Raw genomic sequence first — 5,512 nt, 5'->3', positions numbered from 1 at the left:
TTTAGGTTGTCAAATGATCATGATGTTGATATTAGGATATTTACATGTTTCTAGATGATATAAGATATAATAATAAAATACAGATTTTTGTGGTTGTCTTTATTACATTATGTAGATTATGATCTGAATTATATATATTTTACACAAAAACGAAATGATAGTGATGTTGATATTAAGATATTTACATGTTTCTAGATGATATAAGATATAATAATAAAATACAGATTTTTGTGGTTGTCTTTATTACATTATGTAGATTATGATTTGAATTATATATATTTTACACAAAAACTAGAAACTCACTGCATTCAAACTCTTAAGATGGCATCTACATAGATGTCTACTTTCCTCTCAGGCATCAAGGACCTTACAATTCTACAACATGTGGGGATCTACAAAGAAACACACAGAATGATAAAAGAGCGTGTATTTGCAAAGAGTTCGTGAGTTATTGTATCCAATTCATTCATAGCCTAGCAGCGTAGCGGAATTTAGCTAATGCACAGAAGGCGAATAGCCCACTTACGCAACCTTCACATTAACATTGGTGACTTGGCTTTATAAGTTTCTACATAACTGCACCATCTCCAAATGACTTCAAACACAGTCCAGTAAAACCTCTAACCTTCAACAAACTTGGCAATAAAGGCTTTTTCAAATCACACTCCAATCAAATTGCTAACATCACCCACCTGTGTGAATGGAAACTATTTGAGCATCAAACAATTGATCCTTGAACAACTCCCATTTCCATGGTAAACTCTCCTCCTTTCAAGGCATAAGCAACCTCTTCCTGCAAACTATCCTATCTCGAGATGCCATATCTAGGGCCAAGGCTTGCATGACATCGTGCTGGGAAAAGTACAACTCAGAGGCACTTCCATAATTGATTGCTTGACTCCTACAGGCCCAATTATCAAAACAACAATGTATAAGATAGAGGAAGCAGAGGTCAAAGAGCTTGAACACAACAACCAGAAGAAAATAAACTTACCTGAGATTACTTGTTAAATTTAACAGATTTCTACTTGCAAGTTCTAGCAAGATGACAAAAGCATCATGCCACTCCATCTTTCGCACATAAACCCAAATATCCAATAATGCATCCACGAAGATTTTTCTATCCTCTGGAAATGACCCCAGGTCTAAGAAGCACTCTCGTGCTTCCTCGTCCAGGACATCAATACTAGCTTCTAGGCATTTGAAAAGCCCTTCTTTGTCCAGGACATCAATACTGGCTTCTAGGCATTTGAAAAGCCCTTCTTTGTGATAATCTGATATTGATTCACCATTTAATAGTTTCTTCTTGGCACTCTCCCACACTGGACGAGGCTCACCATGCAAAGAGCTTCCTGTCACCTTCAGAGCAAGTGGCATACCTTTACATTGTGTTTTCCCCTGTCATGTATACAACTATAACCATAAGTGCAAATTCTATGGGTAGAAAAACCAATCAAACGCATATTTTGTTGTTGAAGCGTGAACTAATATGCTTTAAAGTGCAAGAACAACGTCTGTTTTATGGCTTATGAAGATGAATGTAATGAATACTTGGCAGTAAAGACTTTTTCAAATCACAATTCTCAAAATCATAATGTTCATGAATCTCAAAATGTTTTTTACTGATATACCACTTTTGAACTGAAGACATGTCACAAATGCCAAGGGGAAACTCCTCCAAATCACAACAATGATCCATGTTAAAATCTAGCATTATGGGAAGCTTTAGATTCGACTGGATGCCATTGAACCTGGACATATTTCCAAGCCCTTCACATAAGCTCAAAGATAACTTCTCTAAGTTCTGTAAGACTTTACTGTGCTCTTGAAGTGGGGGCACAATCAACCTCTCCAAACGAATAGTCTTGAGCTGAGTGAGTGATGATAGAAATGGCAGACCCTTCATTGTGGCTCTCTTGGACCCATAATTGAATACTATGAGGACTTTCAATTTTCTCATTTTATTCAAAAATGATGGAAGAAAGTAATTTCTTGCAGAAAAGAGTAAAACCAAAGCCTCTGCCTCATGAAAATTCATCTTACACCACTGATACTCTTCCATTTACAAAAATTATACATTGTGAGACACTTCACATCTTTTCTAAGATGTTCGATATCAAGCACCTACACCCAAAAATTGGTCGCTAATTAGTTCATGCAGATCACGGAGTGATAATCCAATTTGTGAATATGGAAAAAAATTTAACAAAAACAAATAATTTTCTCTCAAGTTGATTTCTTAGCGCCCCTAAGTAGCAAAATTAGAGAGCATTTTGTCCATATAAGAAAAATAGAGGCAAAAAAAATCCTGGAAACATGATTAATAGTTAAAAAACTTGGAGACCTCTCTTCGTTAAAAAACTTGATACTTGCCTACAACCCTCTGTCTCAAGGAGTAATCCCACCTGAACTTGGGAACTTGTCAAGGTTGCAGCAGTTGTGGATGACATATTGTAATTTAGTAGGAGAAATTCCAGAGTCAATAGGAAATATAACATATATGGTGCATTTGGACCTCTTAGAGAATCATTTGACAGGCAGGATCCCTAGAAAATTGATGGCCCTTTCAAACATGACAAATATGATTCTATATTATAACAATTTATCTGGACCAATTCCAGACAATATCAACAATCTTAAGAGGCTTGTGAATTTGGATATGTCTATCAATGAGCTCAATGGAAGCATCCCCATTGGGATTGGAGATTTGAGAAACCTAGAGACACTGCAATTAAACAACAACCATCTCTCTGGATCTATACTCTCTGGGCTTGATAAGCTTACTAATTTAGTCCACCTCAAGCTTTTTACCAACAAGCTCACAGGACTAGTGCCCTCGGGAATTGGGATGGTTTCTAAACTTGTTGAGTTTGATGTATCAACAAATGAGCTGTCAGGTCCTCTTCTGCAGAATGTCTGTGCAGGTGGAGTACTGGTAGCTTTTATTGTATATAATAACAAGTTTAATGGTAGAATGCCTGGGTCTCTAGGAAATTTTCCTAACCTAACCGCTGTCCGAGTAGAGAATAACCAACTAAGTGGTGAGGTTCATCTGGGACTATGGAGTTCTCCACTCCTTGGACACTTATCATTGACAAACAATGCCTTCCAGGGCCAAATTCCTGGCCAAATCACAAAATCATCCAATCTATGGGCTTTAGAGATATCATACAATCAATTTAGTGGAACTATTCCCTCTAGCATTTCACAGTTGTGGATTCTCAGCAACTTATTAGCCAGTCACAATAGTTTATCAGGTACTATTCCAGGGGAACTTACTAAATTATCGTCACTGCAACGTCTTTCACTTGACCATAATATGTTAAATGGGGTACTCCCTACGACAATAATATCATGGAAAGAGCTTTCTCATCTTAACCTTGCAAATAACATCCTCACAGGTTCAATTCCAACATCTCTTGGGTCGCAGCCAGTTCTTAACAGTGTTGACCTCTCAAACAATTTGCTTTCAGGGGAAATACCCCGTGAATTAGACAATCTCAAGTTGAGTTTTCTTAATGTGTCTGGAAACCTCTTGTCTGTCTCTGTACCTATTGGTTACAATAATATGGCATATGATGAAAGTTTTATTCACAATCTTGGCCTGTGTGGAGGTGGGCCATTAAAGCTTCCTTCATGCTTCCAACATAAAAAAGGATCTGAGAATCATCAATACAGGGTATTGATTGCGGTTATTGCTATGGTGGTCATAGTCTGCTTGATTCTTATAGGTATCCTATATAAGACATACAAGAATTTTGTTCAATCTAAATCAAATACACTCTCTTGGAAACTCACACCCTTTCACAGGCTGGAATTTGACGAATCAAACATTTTGAAGAGATTGATAGAAAATAATGTTATCGGAAGTGGAGGTGCAGGCAAAGTGTACAAGGTGACACTGGGAGATGGCACTATTGTTGCTGTGAAATAGATCTGGAACAACAGGAAACTACAGTTGGGCCAAGACAAGGAATTTCAAGCAGAGGTGGACACTTTAGGGAAGATTAGGCATGCCAACATTGTCAAGCTACTTTGTTGCATCTCTAGTTTAGATTCTAATATGTTAGTGTATGAATACATGCCAAATGGTTGCTTGTATGAACAAATTCATAATTCTGAAGGGGAAACCCTGGATTGGCCTACTCATTATAACATTGCTATTGGTGCTGCTCAGGGTCTGTCCTACTTGCATCATGATTGTTCCCCTCTAATAGTACATAGGGACATTAAATCATATAATATATTGCTGGATTTTGAATGGGATTTTGGTTTGGCTAAAATGGTGGAGAAGCTGAGTCAGGAGAATGTCATGTCAATAGTTATAGGCTCATATGGCTATATTTCCCCGAGTTAGACTTTCTAGTTAAATAGATAATGCTATGACATATATGTTTGTATTAACCAAATGTGTCAATAGAAAAAACACAATTCTAGCCACTGATTCAATTGATTGATATGTGTGCAGAGTATGCTTACACCCTCAAAGTGAATGAGAAGAGTGACATATACATCTCTGGTGTGGTCTTGCTAGAGCATGTGACTTGCAAGAAACTCAATGATGTCGAATTTGGAGATGGCTTGGGTATTGTTAGATGGGTTTGGAATCATATTAACATTGACATTAACAAAGTCCTGGATTCATGCATATCAGACTCATATAGAGAAGAAATGATGCTGATGTTAAGGGTGGCTCTGCTATGCACTAGCACTCTGTCCATAAATAGGCCTTTCATGAGGGAAGTTGTGGAAATGATGCTTCTCTCAGCCCAGATGAAGAAACTAAGAAGGTGGTAGTTGTCACTTTGTCACCCCATCTCAAGAGGAATCCTAGTGCTTTTGCATCCAACTCTACATATGATTTCTCTTCTGCATACAATAGCATATATCCTTTCTAGGGCAATGATTTGGTTTTAGACATGTGACCATTATCTTTATTATATCACCAATATCAGAAGCATTGTTCAACAATGCTCTTTCCCTTGCTGGAATGCAAGAGCATTTGATTAATACAGTTGTACAAGATATAACTGGTTCTATTGGTTTGTTCTAGACTGGAAATGCATCTACCCCAATGGAAGCATTTCATTAGTTCCTTGCATAGAAGCATTTGGGTTCATACAAAGAATAGGACCACTAGGTCTTTAGCAAATACATCAGGATATCAGTCCAATTTGGTAACAACTCACCACAGGACCAGAATCTGAGAGTCTCCATATCTGCACTAATAGGAGTTGTTATGTTGTAGCATAACTTTCAAAATAAACAATGGATTAGAGACAATCCTTCGAGATTTTCATTCCCTTAACCAGTAAGTATATTGTATAATAGGACATTTTAGTAGCCCAACTGCAAAATATCTTAGGCAAATAGCTTGTCTCCAGATTGTTTACCACAGAGACTTCACACAGAGTGATCAATATATCATTGGATTCATAATCATTGATGGATAATTGAAATCAATTCCATCAAACCTCCTGTGCCATTCAAGGCCATTATGAGGCTTAGATGT

General features: G+C 37.3%; 1 pseudogene; it reads left to right on the top strand.

The window, feature by feature from the left end:
• Window positions 1-1,971: 1,971 nt before the first annotated feature.
• Window positions 1,972-4,898, top strand: LOC149221507 (uncharacterized; annotated as a pseudogene).
• The last annotated feature ends 614 nt before the right edge of the window (window positions 4,899-5,512 follow it).

This window comes from Pinus tabuliformis, chromosome Q, assembly GCF_031772625.1.
Source record: "Pinus tabuliformis cultivar Carrire ecotype Pingquan chromosome Q, CPIR1, whole genome shotgun sequence".
Lineage (NCBI taxonomy): Eukaryota > Viridiplantae > Streptophyta > Pinopsida > Pinales > Pinaceae > Pinus > Pinus tabuliformis.
This window is presented reverse-complemented; position numbering and strand designations above follow the sequence as displayed.